At 37.8% G+C, this 20,566-nt stretch overlaps 1 protein-coding gene and 1 non-coding gene across 4 annotated transcripts in view; both read right to left on the bottom strand.

The window, feature by feature from the left end:
• Positions 1 to 20,566, bottom strand: part of LOC150101351 (methionine synthase-like) — an 815,136-nt gene that overhangs the window by 290,237 nt on the left and 504,333 nt on the right. The gene's annotated exons all lie outside the window — the stretch shown is intronic.
• TRNAL-AAG (transfer RNA leucine (anticodon AAG)) lies at positions 20,230 to 20,311 on the bottom strand. Its single transcript has one exon. It is a non-coding gene; the product is annotated as a tRNA-Leu (tRNA).

The raw sequence follows: 20,566 nt of genomic DNA, 5'->3' as shown, positions 1-20,566 counted from the left end.
TGTATTTATCATATATGCAGGAGGGAGGATGCTGGATTCTTATGCACTTATTGTCAACTGGCTGGTAGAGCAGATTTCTTGAAAATCATAGATTTCATCTTCTCACAGTTTAGATAAATGGATAAATGGAGTTTATGGTGAGCTATCTGGTGACCAACTTGGTGTTGTATGCTTGCTGGCACGGTGCAATGCTCATGTCAGTATGGGTGGATACCATTGCTATTCATTTGCATACTGGAAGATCTTACCTTTGAGAGGTGGCTGATTGATATCAATAACTATGTGGAAGATAGTTATTGATATCATAGTTACTTTTTGAATTTCTTTTTCCTTGTGTGTATATGGGTGGGATTAGTGAAGTCTTGAATGTGTTGGATATGTTTCTAGTTTCAAATATTATTCATTAATTTTACTATGATTCGAACTAGACTAACTGTGTGTTGCTTAACATCTTTGGGCCTTATTCCATTGATCTGGCCATTTGCCTGGATTGATTTGTTTGATTGCAGAGAGCAGCTCTACTGGTTAGAGACTACATCAGATTTGCTCATGGTCCCAGAGGAGGGTCACATTTTGTGAAAGGGGGATCTTTTTCTGCAGTTCAATAGGATGGGGCCTACATAGTCATTTGCTAACTGTTGGAAAGGTTTGGCCTCTTTCACAAAGCATTTTTTTATGGTTTCAAAGGCTGATGCTAGGTGTGTTTCATATCATTTTGAGCAGAGGCTAATTTGTCTCTATAGTCATTTCTTTTAGTGTTTCTTATCTCTGTTGTAAGGTTGTTTCGTATTCTATTGTATTCTGTTTTTAAAGCTGAGTTACTTAAGGTACCACTTTAAGCTGTTTTTCACAAAGTATTCTTTCATTGTACATCTAAAATTGTTTTGTGTTATCTAAGGATTTTTGGTTCTTTACATGTGTATTTTGGTTTACTTTAAAGTTTTCTTATATATTTTCTCCAGCATGACTATAATGTTTAAGTATAAAGTATCTACAGAGTATAGTTATGTCATTTGTTTGCTGTCGTTTTTTTATTTCTTGGGTAATCACTTCCTTGTTTATTATTTTTTCATACTTCTTTTTAAGTTCAGAACATTGCAAGTATTCTCTGCTACTATACAGTTTTATGGCCATGAAATAATAATCTGCAACTTTGCATTTTATGGTTGCTGCTCTGTAGCTATCTGGTGGTGCACAAACGTTTATATCATCTGTATTATACAGGATCCTGTGATATTATTTCCAACTATTTCTTCACTGGCATCTGTGTATTTCTTGATATAATGTCTCCTTTATGGCATATAACTGTAGCATTTTGAACAGCATTTCTCTTGGCACTCTGTCATATTAGTTTTCCTGATCTACCAAACTTAAATTGAGAATTTTTGTAATATTTTCATGATTTCTGAATGACTTTTCATTTGTCTTAAAGTGAAAATCTGAACCCAGCTTGTTTTTCAACAAGCTTCCTGTCCATAATTTTTCTTAGCCTCTTCTCAAGTATATTTGCATAAATCTTACCAGGAACACTGAGTAGGGAGTGTTTCTTGTAGCCATTTCTATAGATTATCAGTCAGTCCAATCCAACCAAGTGTGGAATATAATTACAACATTTATTATACCATTTATTATATTATATTATATCATACTGCTTATGATCCCGAGTTACTGTTTCTCACACTACCTGTGAAATTTATCCAAATTTGATTAAAATGAAGGGAGGTTGGGAACACCTGTACAAGTCACACTGCTTAACTGTTCTGGACAAAATTTAAAATACAATTGCTTCTTCCATTAAGGTCATCTGACAATTTCTGTACAAAGAATAATTAAGGGAACAGTTATAAAGATGATAGAAGAAAGCAAAATAAAATACATTGACATCACATATTGTATCATCAGTTTGACTGTGGCAATTTATTTTTTGATCGTTTTAACTATTCTGCAAAATTCTTCATAATACCACTTCATGGTATAAACGACACCAAAAGAAGAAAAAAATCTCTTGAAGAAAAAGAATATGTAATTAACTTATTGAACATAGTAATATTTCACTGGTTTACTACCCAGTATCTTCAAAACACAAATCGCAATTGTGACAAGCACACAGCACAGCACTCAACTAAATCATTGTATAAACTCAAATTGCAACTGAAAACAAACTGATGTCCTAACACAGCACCCTCTATGAGCCAGATAACATAAAGTTAATTCTGAAGTCAGACTATTTGGTCTCAGAATGAGTGTCAAACAGATCGCTGGCAACCTAATGCATCCATACTTGTTGAGGTTAGAGCAGCACTTCATTGCCAATGCTGATTATAAAAATAGTCTCTCACCTATAACAACTTCTGCATAGTAAAGATATCTTTTACAAATCAATTCAATCCTGCATGATGGAATATCCATAGCATGGTCTGCCACTCCTAACTTGCTATACAGATGGTGAGGGATGTAATTTTTGTGCTCTTTAAGGCATGTTAACTGATCTACCAGTATGTCCAAAGAAGGCTAAACTGCAGGCACAAGAAACTTGATACACCTCTAGAATGCTGAAGAGAATGAAGTTGATCCTTAGGAGAATGGATGAAGGTGGATAACAGACTTAATGGTTTGAAAGTTGCTGAGAACTATGTTGAGAACATCAGCTATTTTTTCTGATGAATATAAATAGGATGGAAATGACTTTCCTATGGTCATGTGTATTGGTTGCAGGAGAAATGGGATGCATGCTGTATTTTATCTAGGAATTGTAGCCACTTGCTAAAAAAATGTTGCAGAGGAACTTGAGCTCAGTTTCAAGGGCTGTGTCATTTGAACAAATGGTCCTGGGTGGTAGTAGTATGATTGCTCATGTCAATAGCTTCGTGTATGTGTGAGGTTTCTATAAATTGAAAAGGATAATGAGCAACTAAGTCACTAATATGTCTAGAGAAGGGAGACAATTGCTACTTTCTTTTCTATTGAAGTTTGTTTTATTCAATGTGTCTAGGCCATGAGGCCAAATAGCAAACACATCATCACCATAGTGCAGCCAACTTACTGGTTTAAGTGTAGTTGAGTTGTCACTAGCTAACTCCATATAGAAGTTGGCTACTGGAGGGGAAACCATTCCAGTTTATTCCATCTATTTGTATATTTTTCCTTTCCAAAGAAATACGAGGGTGGTCTGAAAAGTTCTCGGTCTAATAATAAAAAAATAAATTCATAATTTCAAAATTATTTTTATTTTTTGACATAATCTCCCTTAAGACTAATACATTTATGCTAGCGATGCTCCAGCGCCATTATCCCATCCCTGTAGTGGTTCTCAGTAAGATTTGCAAAATACCCCTCTACAGCTGCAATCACCTCTTGATTCAAAGAAAACTGCTGAAGAAAAAGTGAGGAAGAGTTTTAGTTTTGGGAAGAGACAGAAATCAGAGGGAGCCAAATCTGGGGAATAGGGTGGATGTTCCAAAAATTCATAGTGCAGATCCCTTAATTTTCCCATTGCATTGTCCTGATGAAAGATGATTTTTTTGTTCTGCAAACTGGGTCTTTCCTCACAAATTTTTTCGTCAAGTCTGGTTAAAATATCGGAATAATATTCCCCAGTTACTGTTTTATTATTTTCAAGATAATTAATAAACAAAATGTCTTTAGCATCCCAAAACACTAATGCCATGACCTTTCCTGCTGATAGAACCAAATTTGTCTTCTTTGGCGCTGAACAACTGGCTTCCACTTTTGACTGCTATTTGGATTCTGGTATGTAATGGTGAATCCAAGTCTCATCCACAGTAATAAATCCATGCACAAAATCAGTTTCATTCTTGTTAAAATGCTCCAAGATTTTCATGCGAGTGCATTTTTGATCTGCTGTGAGCAAGCGTGGCACCCATCTTGCACAAAGCTTTTTCATTTGCAATTCTTCATGTAAAATATATCCTACACATTCTTTTGAAAAGCCTATAGTCTCAGAAATTTCATGCACTTTGACTCGCCGGTCATCCAATACCATTATACCATATTGTGCACTTGATCAATGATTTCTGGTGTTGTTACACTTTTTAGACGTCCTTCATGTGGATCATCTTCAAGGCTGGTACAGCCACGTTTAAACTCGGTAGACCATTTCTTAATTGTCGAAAACGAAGGAGAACAGTGCCCATAAACTTTTATGAACTTCGAATTAATTTCTTTTGCTGTTAAACCTTCTTTTACAAAGAATTTTATAACCACACGATACTGAATTTTATCCATCTCAAGGGATACAGACAGCCAGTGCTTTTTTTCTGAAAAAAAAAAAGGTGCTGGTATTCACCATGAAGATGTTATTACAGCAACTTCCACACTTTTAACATATCCTCCGTATCTAGATTGCTTCTTGCTTTTGGTATCAACTGCAGAATGATGACCTCGGAGCAGCCATGAGTACACATATTTGCTAGAGTTGAACTGTGTGCGAGGAGGTCCTACTATCCTGATGAACATCCGTGCAAAAGTTGTCCGTACAAGCAGAGATGACCTAGATGAAGTTGCTATAAGATTCATCTGAGAGAAACCCCTTTCAAATTCACTGGAAGATATTTCAATTATGCCCAAAGTATGCTTTAAAGGAAGTAGTATGTCCAGGACTTTATTTTCTTGAAGATATTCACGGAAACCACAAACTGCTTCTCTTTCATTTAAGCGAAATTTGCATGCTAACTTTTTAATTTCAGCTTCACCAAATGTCAGATGCTTCCCAGGATTTTCTGGCTAATACTTGGAATATAAAATCTTAGCACATTCAGGCAAATCAGCATCATCTCCTTCAAGCAGACGCTTTCCAACAGATTCTTTCAGACTTTTATAGAAAGCAGATGAACTTATTGCTAGTTCTCTGTTTTACAGGAGACCCAAGTAGATTCAACAATTTCTGCTTCTTCAGCTTTCCTTTGTTTTACTCATTGGCATAAGATAACTACTTATTTTATTGTTCAATCATTTTGAACAATGATTGCACTGAATTAACTTAGATTAATTCAAAACTCATTTGAACACCTGCATATTGCAGAGTGAATATAGAACTGACAAACTGATATTGGAAGCAATCAGAAGTGATCACATCTTCCTGTTTCCTTTGCATACCAACCTATGAAACAGGAAAGCAGGGTAACAATTTATGAGTAATCAAATCTGAAAATTCAATTCGTGAACACAGTACCATCTACCGGAATATTTATAATACATTTTGCTGTCAATAAATCGCAAATTTTTAAAAACTTAAGAAAAACGGTGCCGGTACTGCATACCGTTGCGTACTCCCAGAAAACACTTTTGCTTCAGACAGCTGTATAAAACAAACTACTTGATAGAATGACTTGGAATTTCACATGGATGCTTATGACAGATGTAGCAACAGCAACTTAGAAAAAAATATCTTGCCGATAGTGTTGCCATCTATGGTTGAGGCCAAGAACTTTTCAGACCACCCTCGTAACTAACTCATTGTGAATAAGAAGAATTCAATTATGTCAGAGAGGAAATGTGGCTTCACTGTGCACTAATGAGTACATTAGTGAACAGTGAAGTAATATCAATGCTGAATATAATGTCAGAATTAGATTTTTCATTAACATTTGAAAGTGAAGAGAATTTTTAATAAATTAAGGACAGTTGCCTGTGAGGGCAGGGGGGGGAGATGTATTAGGATAAGTGTTTTGGCAATTACTAGGAGGAGATGTCGCTCAACTATAGGATGAAGGAGGTTATTAGGATTGTGAATTTTGGGGTCCACCATATAAATGGAGTGGTTTGACATGATAAGGTTTTAGCTTTTTGGTAATTCTTTTGGCCATGTTGTAATTTTTTTTTCTTTTGAGATCTGGTAGCATCCCAATCTATAATCTGATAAGTACAGAAATCCTTATGGATATTACTTATTTTTCTGTTATAATCAGTTTCGTCCATAATAACAGTTACACTTTCTTATTCTTTGGTCTCAATTTTTTTTTGTTTGTGTACAACTTTTTAAGTGCTGATATTTCTTTGGAAGGAATGTCGCTCTAGAGGTTGGGATTCTGTCAGAATACCAGCCACATTCAAATGGATGCTGTTAACAGAGTAATATGTAAAAAAGTGTGCTAAGTCAAGAGTTAGCCCTGATTCTCTCCTCTGTTTCTCCTGAACCCATTTTTTTTTCTCACCAGGTTGCTCCTCAGTTTAGCCTTTTCCTTACTTCTTCTCAAGTATGCTTGGATATTTCAGCTTCCCCCTCTCCTTCTTTATTATATCGGGGTACAATGGGAGCTGTATTTCAGTGCTTTAAAATTTAATCTTCTGAACCAGCCTTTTGAATTATACACTGTACCACTGTAAAATTTTTACCTACTTAAAAAGTTATCCTAAATACTGAGTAAACAGTAAACTGGTTAGAGTTTAGAAGCAGTCACCTACTTCATTGTTATTACTTTTATCAGTAGTATCATTATTGCTACTATTTCGAGATTGCTTGAATTTTAGAAAGATTTTACACTTTCAATAATTATAACAATTATATCAGCCAGGTCATTATTTGGCTGACATGATTGTTTTAATTATTGTGACTTTTTCCATCAGTCATCACTGCTGTTAACTTTTTCTTTCCCATTCTGTTTAAGTGATCATACCATCTTAGTTTAGTTTTGCTTATACATTCAAAATAAAATATTGGAAACCCGACAGATAACAGACTAATCTGAAAAAAGAAAAACAAAATTGTTTACTGCTGTATGACAATCAGCATTCATCATGGAGACTTATGAAAAGACTACTAATGAAATGTGTAAGTATAACTTTAATTTAAAATAAAATAAACTGCCTACTAGCTTATTTATAGTTATATTAATAAACTAATAGTTACTTTGGTAGGAAGGCTGGAAAATGTTCCGTTGTTTTTGTGGTTTTGGTGAACTAGCTAAAAAACGGGCTGCCTATGCTTTAATAGATAATGAAAGGGGTGCTTAAGGGTCAAAGCTGTATAACTGAGAGGAGACCTCCACATAGCATTTAAAGGAATGCGGAGAACCGACCAGGGCTTCTGACCTAATGTCCAATCCTCACCTTCTCGTGGTGCACCCTGTTGGGTATCTACTTTGATACTGAACGAATGAGGATGGGCTGGCAATTTGGGATTTAGCCGACCAAATTGTATTCTTATTGGTTAAACCAAAATAAAAAATGATGGTACAACATGACAAAATTTCATGCCGGCTGGGGCGTCGCCCGGTTAAACAAGGCCCCAGTTGTTTTCGCCAGGGAACCAGGGCGAACAGCGAAAAGTCAGCTACTGGAACAAATCTGAAAACAAACCCCAACTCAACATCACCAGAGTTAAAGATCGGTACTATCAACGTAAGAAGCCTGAATGGCAAAGAAATAGAGCTAGCTGAGGAATTAGATAAGTACCAGATCGACATAATAGGGGTGACTGAAACAAAAAAGACCAAAACTGGTGAGATCTTTCTGAGCAATAAATACAAACTGTTATATTCAGGCAATAACAATCAAGGAAAAGAAGGAGTAGCCATAGTATTCAACACAAAATACGAGGCTAATCTTCTTGAATGGCAGTCAGTCTCAAGCAGAGTAATGTGGGCAAATATGAGAATGGGGAACTGGACAATGAGACTTATTTGTGCCTATGGTCCCACAGAAGGTTCTACTAAGGTAGAAGTGGAGGAATTTTTTGAGGCTTTAGAAAAAGCAACTGACACAATGAAAAAGGAAAAGTTGGTCCTTGTTGGGGATCTAAATAGTAGAGTAGGAAATGATTGTGAGACATACAAAAATATTTTGGGAAAATTTGGAGAAAAGAGCAAAGCTAATAATAATGGCAAATATCTGTTGGATTTCTGCTCAGGACATGGACTGGTTATTACTAACACCATGTTCCAACATAAAAATGTGCACAAATTCACATGGAGAGAAGAGGCTAGGAATAAGAAAAGTCTCATTGACTATGTTATTGTTGATAGTGATGTTTTCTCCCTGGTGCAGGACACCAGAGTGTACAGAGGATTTGAAATTGGAAGTGATCACTATTTAGTCTTGAGCAGGATAAAACTGAATTTCATATTGAAAAGAATAACATGTAAGAAAGTTTTAAAGCGAATAAAAGTTGAGCAGCTCTCAGATGTAAACTGTAGACTAAAATACAGAAATATTATTGAAAAGAAAATGAAAGAGTTTGAGAACAGGAATCAAACCTTGGAGATTCAGTGGCAAACTCTGAAGGAAACATTGATTGATTCTGCCAGAGAGGCATGTGGTGAGGTTGTGTGCAAAGATAAAAAAAATCAGAACTCCCTGGTGGACACAGGAAGTTAAAGAGGCAGTGAAGGAAAAGAAGAAAGCATATCAAAAGTTCCTGGCAAATAAGTCAGCTTTTACTCTTAGAGAATACAGAGACAAATGTAAGAAAGCTAAACAGTGTGTAAAACTAGCTAAACAAAAGTCATGGGAGGACTTTGGCAAGAACATAGAAAATAAATATCAAGAAGGTGGCAAAATATTCTGAAGGTTGTTGAAGAAGCTTAGGAATGGAGGAAAGAGTGCTGTAAAAGGAATTAGAGATGATAAAGGTGAAATGAAAACAGGAGAAAAAGATATCCTTGAAGTATGGAGTAATTACTTTGAAAAACTGCTAAATGAAACAAGCAGTGATGACAGCACAGTGATAAAAAACACTGACCAGGCATGCAGTCAGGAATACATATCCATACTTGAAGTAGAAAAAGCCATCAAAGGCTTGAAATGTGGAAAGGCAGCAGGAGTAGATGATATTTGACCAGAAATGCTGAAGTATGGTGGTATAAGAGTCTTACAGTGGCTGCACTGCATAGTTCAGAAAGCCTGGACAGAGGGACGAATTCCCAATGATTGGAGTAGAGTTCTCATAGTACCCATATATAAAAAGGGAAATAAAACTGAATGTGAGAATTACAGAGGTATTTCCCTACTGAGTGTTCCTGGCAAGATCTATGCAAGTATACTTGAGAAACGGTTGAGAAGAATTGTGGAAGAAAAGCTTGGTGAAGAACAAGCTGGATTCAGGCCAAATAGAGGCTGCCAGGATCAGATCTTCACTTTACGACAAATAGTCGAGAAAGCATGGGAATATAACAAAGATCTGTATTTAAGTTTTGTCGATTTGGAAAAGGCATATGACAAGGTGCCAAGAGAGAAGCTATTCAATACGCTGCAGTTATATGGTGTCAATGGGGCATTATATCAAGCAATACTTAGTCTTTATTTGAGTTGTGAGTCAGCAGTTAGAATTGAAGGAAGTACAGGAAGATGGTTTAATGTTAAATCTGGTGTGAGACAAGGATGTACATTATCCCCTCTGTTATTCATTATCTATATGGATCACATTATGAAGGAATGTGGTATTAAACCTGATATCAAAATTGGAGATGTTAATGTCAGCTCTTTGCTTTATGTGGATGATGTTATACTTCTAAATAAATCCGCTACAAGTCTGCAAGATTCACTGACTAAATTGAATAGCTGTTGTAATAGATATGGTATGAAGGTCAGCAATAAAAAGACAAAGACAATGAAAATAGGCAGAATCATTGAAAATGTCAACTGTGTTGTGAATGGAGAACCTGTGGAACAAGTAAAACATTTCAACTACTTAGGCACAATTTTTACTGAAGATGGTAAACTAAATATAGAAATAGACAACAGAATCAGCAAAGCTGGTATCGTGGGAAGTCAATTGAATAAATTCATATGGAATAAGAAAGAAATTAGTCAGAACACTAAATTAGCTGTATACAAGACTGTGTTCAAACCAATTTTAACTTATGGATCTGAGAGCTGGGTCAGAAGTAAAACACTTGACCAAATACTAGAGACCGCAGATATGAGAGTCCTGAGAAAGATTAGAGGCGTGAACAGATGGCATCAATGGCAATATCATATTAAAAATGAGGATATTAGGAAAGAACTTGACATTGTCAGCATCCAGGAATGCGTTAGCAGAGCTAATCTCAGATGGTATGGTCACTTAAATAGAATGGGAGAGGAAAGATTAGCAAAACAAGTGTTCTCTGCCAGGTTGGCAGGAAAACGACCCAGAGGAAGACCAAGATATAGGTGGATTGATACGGTACAAAGTGCCTTAGACGATAGAAATATAAGATCTGATAATGTTGGAGTCTTGACAAGTAACAGACTGATTTGGAGGAAAATTGTAGATAGGAAGTTAGTAATGATGTAATTTTTTCATGTAGTACTGTCATATCCTGTACACCCCCTTGAGGGTACATGGCAGGAATTTGATGATGATGATGATGAAATGTATAGTGATTATTACCTCTGGCTTGTTTTCAAATTCGCTCCCAAGAAAGTGGTTGTATAATTATACACATTTAGTACAATGGACACGGCTAAAGATAAAGTAATCTGAAAATCCTACTCTAGAAATCAAACATCTACTCTTTTTACTTCATAACCTCTAATAACCTGGATGGCAGGCATCAAAATTCATCTAGAAATTAAAACTGCTACTGCAGTTTCTATTTATTATTTTTAAATATAATAAGTAGGATATAATTTTGGATATAATTTTAAATAATAATTACATATTTCTTTAAAATTTCATTTTAAAGCATTTTATGATAAAAATAAAAGTTAAAAATTTCATAAAAAATTCTAATATTTTAAGAGTTACATTTCCTAGCATTTCAAATATAGAATATTAAAGATAAACGTTTTTTAATTTTTAGTATGAGTTGGACTAAAGTAATGTACCAAAAGTAATGTAGGATGCATTATTAATGCATGCACATGCACACACATAAATCTATATAACTGAAATAGTGAATACTTTGCTACATCTTACCTATAAGAAGCAAAGGAAAAGCTTCTTATAATGAAAGGCTTGCTATAGAATATCCTTATAAATAGGGTGCTTAAGCTTTTAATAAACTAATAGCTATTAAACTGAGGTTGTGCAAAAGAAAACACAGAGAGGAAAGATTGTGTGTGTGTGTTGCCCAGGTATGATAGTGATGAGTTGAGCAGAAGAGCAGAATATTGAATAACATAATAGCCAGAATGTGTCAGAAGAGAGGATTGGAATACATGGAGGTTTGGAGGTCGTTTGAGGACAGAGGGGAACTGTATGCGAGAGACCACTTGCATTTGAATGAGTCAGGATGAAGGCATGGGTGCTTGAGGGAAGGGGAATGACATCAGGTAACACTGAGTCCAGTGTGGTCGAGAGGGGACAATGATAAGTAAAGAAGCAGTGACATTTTAATGCTCTATACTAATGCCAGGAGTATCCAAAATAAAGGAGATGAATTGGTGATGCTGATAGCATCAGTCTGGCCAAAGATTATTGGTATCTCTGAGATGTGGTTAACGGAGGATGATATAATAGCAGGAATTGAAGTGTCAGGGTACAGCATTTTTCAGAATAGGAAAGGAAAACGTGGTGGTGGAGTACTGCTTATGATAAGAGATGACTTATGTCCTCTAATAGTGGAGGCTTTCAAACCATTAGTGTCACTGCCTTCCAAAGGCAGTGACACTAATGGTTTGAAATTTTTCATGTAAATTTTATGTAAATTTTTCATGTAGTACTATCATATCCTGTACACCCCCTTGAGGGTACATGGCAGGAATTTGATGATGATGATGATGATGGTGGTGTGAGGTAGAAGAGACTAAGACAGGATATTTAGTGGGGGGGTTGCTTAAAAACTAGGGAGCAGAGAGGGTGGGGAGCAGGAGATGTTTAGGCAGTTGAGCTTGGCAAGTGCAAGAAGAATGATTGTTATGGGAGATTTCGACTACAGCAGTATAAGCTGGGAAGAGGAAAATGCATGTAGTAATAAGGAGATGAAATTTTTAGAATTCTTGAGGGACAAATGTCTTAGACAACATGTAATAGAGGGAACAAGAGGTTCAAGAGTTTTGGATTTGGTCATAGCATCAGAAGAGTTGATAATAACTGAGATGACATCTCTCCCACCAGTTGGAGTGAGTGACCATGTGGTTTCGACTTGGAAGATGAACAGACATGCAGGTGTATATCAAAGTAAAGGGAACATACATGGAATTATAAGGCAGGTGATTATAATAGTCTTAGGTATCAACTAGGGGCAGTTCCATTGAGGGCAGAATTGGAAGGCCAGGATATCATTAGTGCTTGGGAAATTGTAAAAGGATATTTGTTAGCAGCAATAGTAAGCTGCATTCCACGAGTGAAGAAGCGGACACAATTTGGCATAAAGTGGATGACAAACAATATCAAAAAAGAACTGCAGTTCAAAAAGAGATTATGGAAGAGATATAAGGAGAGAGGTGGAGGGAAGATACACAAAGAATATAAGATGCAGGCCAGGAGAGTCACCAGTATGGTGAGAAGGCAAAACTGGAATATGAGAAGAGATTGGCACTAAGATCCAAAGAAAATCCTACGGAATTTTTTAGCTATGTGGCCAATAGGAGGAGAAATGATTGTGGAAGAATGACATTGTGGGATAAAAATGGGAATAGAGTGACTGATGCAGAGGACATAGTGGAGTTGTTCAATGAGCACTTTATTGGAGTATTTCATCCTGGAGAAGAAGGTTTTAACACTAGATGGATAGGGCAGGTTCAGATATTAGAGGTGCAAGAGGAGAATGTGTTCCAAATACTGAGTACTCTGGATACCAGAAAAGCTGTGGGACTGGGTGGTATTTCACCATGGATTTTGAGAGAATGTGCTAAAGAAATGACAGCTCCGTTGACCTGGCTTATTCAATAAAAGTCTGGCTGTGGGAAAGGTATACCCAAGGAATGGAAGGAAGGTAAGATAGTGCCGCTGCACAAGGGTGGTAAGACTGGAAGTGTCAAATCATAGGCCAGTTTGTGTGTCATCAGTAGTTAGTAAGATCTTGGAGAAAGTATTAAAGGACCATATACAGCATTGTGCAGATGATGATAATGTTATCTGTGAGAGTCAACATGGATTTGTTAAAGGTGCTCTTGCTTTAGTAATATGATTGCCTTTTATAATAAAGTGACAAAAGCATTTGATGAGAGAGAGGCATGTACTGCCATTTTTTTAGATTTTGCAAAGGCATTTGACAGGGTGCCACATGATAAGCTGATATTTAAGTTGCATCACATGGGTTTAGATGGCGGGTTAGTCAACTGGATTCAAGATTGGCTATCTGATAGGTATTAGAGAGTTGTGTATGGTGGAGCAATATCAATGAGGCAGAAGCAAGTGATGTTCCACAGGGCTCAGTACTGGAACCTGTACTGTTCATCCTTTATATCAATGACATTGTCAATGGACTGCAAGGGGATATTCTGTTGTTTGTGGATGATGTGAAGCTGGGAAGGGTTATCAGTAATAGTGCAGATGTGGCGGCCCTGCAGAGGATTTGAATAAACTAGACAGATGGGTGAATGAATGGTGTGTCGGATTAATGCAGCAAAATGTAAAGTTTTGAAGTTTGGGAACCATCAATGGGAAGATGCATACTCGATTGGAGGTGCTATACTGGAGGAAGTAGTGGGAGACAAGAGATCTGGTGGGTGATGATTAGTAGAAAACTGAAATTCAGGGAGCATGTTGCAAAAGTGGTGAAGATAACCCAGAGGATTGCTGCAATACTGAGAATGTCGCTGACCTGCAGAGATAAAAGCATTATCATTCCATTGTATAAGACCCTGATCAGATCACACTTAGACTATTGTTCTCAGGTTTGGTCCCCAGGATTTGAAGGAGATAAATTAACTATGGAAAGGGTACAGAGGGAGATAACAAACATGGTTTCAGGACTGTACAATGTCAGTTACGAGGCTCGACTGAGAGAATGTGGACTGCAGAATTTGGTGGGTAGAAGAAGGAGAGGCAATATGATTGAGACTTTTAAACTGTTGAGAGGCAGTTACAGGGTAGACATTGGGTCGAACAGAGGGAAGGAGTGATGACAAGGGGTCATCCCTGGAAGTTACGAAAATAGGCTGTGAGCAAGAGGGTGAGGAGTGGTTTCTTTGCATGGAGGGTGGTTGAACCGTGGAATGCACTGCCTGAGAGAGTGTTAAGAGTAGAACAGTCAATGGGTTCGAGGTATGATATGATATGATAAGAAGTGGTATGATAAACTTTGTGTTTCCTAAAAACGACCTCCCACGATGAGTCTTTCGACTCCATGGAGGCCTGCATAATAATAATAATAATAAACTAATTTGCTCACTTGCAAAAAACTTGCTCACTATTAAACTAATAGTGAGCAAGCTTGGTAACTGCATTCTCTATAATATAGCACTTGTTTCATACTAATAACATACAGAATTAAATAAACTGGTTGGAAAGACCTGGTTTCATATCCCATCTAGGATGTGAGGAAAATTTATTCATTTTCCTCAACCGAAGGTAAGTTAGCTGGTCTGATATAGCAGGCTTGTTCATCACACAGAACAACCTAACTGGACAAGAGAATACATGGAAATGACAGTCACAACAGACTACATAGACAGGGTTAACTGGCTGTGACAGGTCATTGAGTCTAACAGGTTAAGAGAAGATGAGATTATATGCAAATTCCACCCAGGTAGTATTGCAAACCTAAAGGACATGCATACAATGAAATCAACAACCACTTAAGATGATATTAAACAAACAGTACAGCATCATTATATAGAAATGTCACAATCTCTGACCGCTGCAACCAAAAAGCTTAATTATCTCAGACATGCACTTATTTAACATGTGACACATGCAGTTTTTAAGAATTCTGTAAGAATCATAAGATGTACCTGGAAGCACAATCACATATTAAAATGTCCCCTTCATTTATTGTTCTACTTCATATTATTATTATTATTACATGATACTTTCAGAGAATCCAAGATCTCATCAAAGAAGACCATTCAACACAACACAATCTATAGTCATTGTTATGCCATCCACCAGCTGCTACATAGTATTTTTATTAACTGTGTGTGTGTGGGGGGGGGGGGGGATCTGACTAATCTACCCGTTTTCTGGGATGAAAAACCTAAGTTTTCATGAGGAAAAACACTGCTATATATGAGATCAGCTAACTCACATCAATAGTCAACTGTAACTACATTCTACTTCTTCTGAATAATCTTGTGAATGCCAATCAACAATGCCAAGAAGTATTTAAAGAAATAAAAGAAGCATTTACTTAACAAAAAATATAATTAATAGCATAAGTTCAGTAAATTCTGATACTGTACAATTTTCTGAATAACAAAACTTTCACATGGTACACCAAAGAATTCAGTTAATCAGATAGAAGAGGTCATAAACAGGTACACCACCGATTTTCAGTGACAGATAGTCCAGAAACTTCTTTAGGCTGGACAAAATTACAAAAGTGCATTTGAAATTCCTGAAATCACATGACTAGTTCACTGAGCTGACATGTATGGTGTTATGTATGGAATAATGCCATATATTGATAAACCTGATATTAACAGTACAATACAGATAGAAATGATATTATTATTATTATTATTATTCAGGCCTCCAAGGAGTTAAAAGACTAATCGAGGGAGGTCCTTCCTAAGACATAAAGTCTGTCAAGACTAATCGAGGGGAGGTCCCCCCCCTGAGAAACACAAAGTCTATCATACCACTCTTTAAACTCACTGACCGTTCTCGCTCCCACCACTCCATCAGGCAATGCATTCCACGGCTCAACCACCCTCCACACAAAGAAACCACTCCTTACCCTCTTGCTCACAGTTTCCTTTCGTAACTTCCAGGGATGGCCTCTTGTCATCACTCCTTCCCGCTGTACAACCAAGCGAAAGAACTCCCCAGTGTCAACCCTGTAACCACCTCTCAACAGTTTAAAAGTCTCAATCATATCACCTCTCCTTCTTCTATCCACCAAACTCTGCAGTCCACATTCTCTCAGCCGATCCTCATAACTATCCTTGTACAGTCCTGAAACAATCTTTGTCATCCGTGTTTGTATCCTTTCCACAGTTAATTAATCCCCTTCAAATCCTGGGGACCAAATCTGAGAACAATAGTCCAAGTGTGGTCTGATCAGAGACTTATACAACGGAATGATAACCCTCTTATCTCTGCAGGTCAGTGTCCTTCTCATAATAGCAGCAATCCTCTGTGTTACCTTCACCACCTTTACAATATGTCCCCTAAACTTCAGGTTTCTATCAATCATCAACCCCAGATCTCTTGTCTCCCCTACTTCCTCCAGTATAGCTCCTCCAATAGAGTATACAGCATCCCATCGATGTTTCCCAAACCTCAAGACCTTACATTTTGCTGAATTAAACTGACACCCCCATTCATTTGCCCATCTATCTAGCTTATTTAAATCCTCTTGCAGGGCTACCACATCTGCACTATTACTAATAATCCTTCCCAGCTTCACATCATCCGCAAACAACTGAATATCCCCCTGTAATACACTGGCTATATCATTGATATAAAGGTTAAACAATATAGGTCCTAGTACTGAGCCCTGTCGGACCCCACTTGTAACCCTCTGCCTCCTGGAAACTGCTCCACCATACACAACTCTCTGATACCTATCAGACAGCCAATCCTGAATCCAGTTGACCAATCTGACATCCAGACCCATCTGCTGCAACTTAAATATCAGCTTATCATGTGGCACCCTGTCAAATGCCTTCGCCAAGTCTAAAAAAATTGCAGTATATGCCTTTCCCTCATCTAATGCTCTTGAAACTTTATTATAAAAGGCTAGCATATTGCTAAAACAAGAGCGTCCTTTCAAAAATCCATGTAGATTCTCACAGATAACATTACCCTCATCTGCCCAATGCTGTATACGGTCCCTCACTACTTTCTCCAAGATCTTAACAACTACTGATGACACACAGACTGGCCTATAATTAGACACTTCCAGTCTGTTACCACCCTTATGCAATGGCACTATCTTACCTTCCCTCCATTCCCTGGGCACCTTTGCCAAAGCCAGACTTTCATTGAAAAGCCACGTTAAAGGCACTGTCAATTCCCGAGCACATTCTCTCAAAACTCGTGTGAAATACCATCCAGTCCCACAGCTTTACTGACATCCAGAGTACTCAGGATCTGAAACACACTCTCCTCCTCCTCCTGTACCTCCAAGACCTCGAACCAGTCCTATCCCTCTAGCATTAAAACTGACTCCTCTAGGATGAAATACTCCAATAAAGTGTTCATTGAACAATTCCACTATGTCCTCTGCATCAGTCACTCTATTCCCATTTTTATCCCACAATATCATTCTTCCACAGTCATTTCTCCTCCTACTGGCCACATAGCTAAAAAATTCCCTAGGATTTTCTTTGGATCTTAGGGCCATTCTCCTCTCATATTCCAGTTTCGCTTTCCTTACCACACTAGTCACACTCTGGCCTGTGTCTTATATTCCTCATGCATCTCTTCACCTGTCTCCTTATATCTCTTCCATAGCCTCTTTTTCGCATGCAATTCCTGTTTAATATTGTTTGTCATCCACTTTACTCCAAATTGCGTCCTCTTCTTCACTCGTGGTATACAACTTACCATTGCTGATAACAAATATTCTTTCATAATTTCCCACGCACTAGTGATATCCCGGCCTTCCAATTCCTGCCTCCATGAAACTTCCCGAAGTTGATGTCTAAGACTATTATAATCACCTGCCTTATAATTCCACATAAGTTCCTGTCTCTTTAATACTCCTGCATGTCTATTCATTTTCCAAGGCAACACCATATGGTCACTTTCTCCAACTGGTTGGAGAGACATCAACTCAGTTATTATCAACTCTTCTGATGCTATAACCAAATCCAAAACTTTTGAACCTCTTCTTCCCTCTGTTACATGTTGCCTAAGACATTTGTCCCTCAAGAATTCTAGAAATTCCATTCCCCTATTGCTACATGCATCTTCCTCTCTCCAATTCATACTACTGAAGTTAAAATCTCCCATAACAATCATTCTTCTTGCACTTGCCAAACTTAGCTGTCTAAACATCTCCTGGTCCCCATCCTCTGTGCTCCTGGGTCTGTAGCAACACCCCACTAAATATCCTGTCTTGCCTACCTCTACCTCACACCATACGCTCTCAAAATCATTTGTCTCACTTCCTTCCAAATTCTCCACTCTTAGAGGACATAGGTCATCACTTATCATAAGCAGTACCCCACTACCACGCTTTCCCCTCCTATCCTGACAAAAAAAATGCTATACCCAGCGACTTCTATTCCTGTTGATATATCCCCTTCTGTCAACCACGTCTCAGTGATTGCAATAATTTTTGGCCAGGCTGATGCTATCTGCGCCACCCAATTCCTCTCCCTTATTCCAGATACTCCTGGCATTAGTATGAAGCATATAAATGCCACTGTTTCTATACCCAGCATTATCCCTTCTAAACTCCCCTGGGCTCAGTGTTACCTGACATTGTCTCCCTTCGCCCAAGTATCCATTCCCACAAGAGGCCACCCCTGCTATCATCCTCCCTGGGACACACTGACTCGTTCAGAACAGCAATCTCTCCAGATGCCTACGTCCTTCCTCATTCAAATGTAAACGGTCTCTCGCATACAATTCCTCTCTTTCCTCAAACGCACTCCAAGCATCCACATATACCAGTCCTCTCTTGTCACACATTCTCGCTATTATGCCATTCAATATCACCGCTCTTCTGCTCAGCTCATCATTATCATACCTAGGCAACACGCACACTATTTTTCCTCTCTCTGTCTTCTTCTGTACAGTCTCAAGCAAAAATCTCATATCTCTCGCTGCCCGACTTACATTACCACTCAAGTCATTTGTTCCTACCATCACAATCATCTCATCCACCCTTTCACCTCTCTTAATTGCCATAGGCACCCTTTCTATTGTTCCTCCTGGTAAACACTCCTCACACATCCTATCTTGAACACCACAGATCATTGAGTCGCCATACATTATACCTCTTACCATTCCCTCACTTCTATTGTTTCCATTCTCTCCTCTTCTTTCATTCCCATACCTCTCTTTTCTACTGTTTCCATTCTCTCCTCTTCTAGCACTCCAATGCATCTCTCTCATTCCCTCTCTCCTACTGTTTCCATTTTCTCCACTTCTAGCACTTCCATATCCCTCTCTCATTCTGTCTCTCCTACTACTGTTTCCATCCTCTCGTTTTCTAGCATTCCCATACCTCTCTCTCATTCCATCTCTCCTACCGTTTCCATTCTCTCCTCTTCTAGCACTTCCATATCTCTCTCTCTCTCTCATTCCATCTCTCCTACTGTTTCCATCCTCTCGTCTGCTAGCATTCCCATTCCTCTCTCTCATTCCCTCTCTTCTACTGTTTCCATTCTCTCCTCTTCTAGCACCCCCATATCTCTCACTCATACTCCCTAAATTCTCTATCTCTCCTACTCTGATTCGCCTTGCATTTATCTCTTCCATTCTCCTAATCTTATCTTTCATACTTCTGCTCTCATTCACAAGACATTCCACCTCCTCTTTCAACTCATCTATCTCCCTCTGCAGGTCAGTCACTCTTAATCTAAATTCACTCTTCCAAACAAAACCATCTCCTAAACTTTCACAGTCACTCACACCTTCCACACTATCAACTCTTATTTTCTCATTCTCTCCTATCACACTACTTGTCTTCCTACATTCATTCCCCGTTCCTGGAGCAACAAAGTCGGATATCGATATATCTAATGTACTTATTTCCTCCAACTGCCTGCATTTTGCGCACATACGCTCTCCACTCTCTTTAACAAGCCACATATGTAATTCACGAGACGCATACATACCACAAGTACTGCATGCCACAAAGTCCCTTATGATATTGCTAATAATTGAGTTCTTAAATGGCGGAGGACTTGGCATTACGCCACTTGCGACTGCTGCTGAATTCACCATCATTCCTTACTGCCGAGTAGCGTAATCTTTAATAATTATTCAATTAATAAATAAGAGGGAAAAAAAGTACAAACATCAGAACATTTAAGTACTAAATATAATTAAATAAAATGAAATATAACTAAATACAGTAACTTAGCTTCGTTTTGTCTTCCACCGTTACGCGTTCGATTCCGACGGTACCAAAATATATTATATCGTGACAGCAACTAACTTCCAAAAAACAACCACTGAAGTACACTCGTATTCAGAGAAACAATTTAGCACTCAAAAATGTAGAAAAACGGGGAAAAAAGCAAACTATTCATCAATTAAAAATCAATTTCTCAAAAATAACTTGGCAGTGGTGGGATTCGAACCCATGCCCACGAAGAGACTGGTGCCTTAAACCAGTGCCTTAGACCGCTCGGCCACACTACCTCTACTTAACATCCCATTCCCATTATTGCTGTATTGTACTGTTTGCATTACTTTAAGTAACTTAATTCACATTTTTACATTTAATTTACTAGCTTATTAATAGTTATATTAATAAACTAATAGTCATTTACTTTGGTAGGAAAGCAGGAAAATATTCTGATGTTATTGGTTTTGGTGAGCTAACTAAAAAAGGGCTGCTTATGCTTTAATAGATTATTTAATTAATAATTCTGTTTCAGTGATACTAACCAACTC

This window comes from Typopeltis vanoorti, chromosome 11, assembly GCF_054136105.1.
Source record: "Typopeltis vanoorti isolate ZY-2024b chromosome 11, IOZ_Tvanoo_1.0, whole genome shotgun sequence".
Lineage (NCBI taxonomy): Eukaryota > Metazoa > Arthropoda > Arachnida > Uropygi > Thelyphonidae > Typopeltis > Typopeltis vanoorti.
Note: the sequence above shows the minus strand (reverse complement) of the source record. Positions and strands in the feature narration are given on the sequence as shown.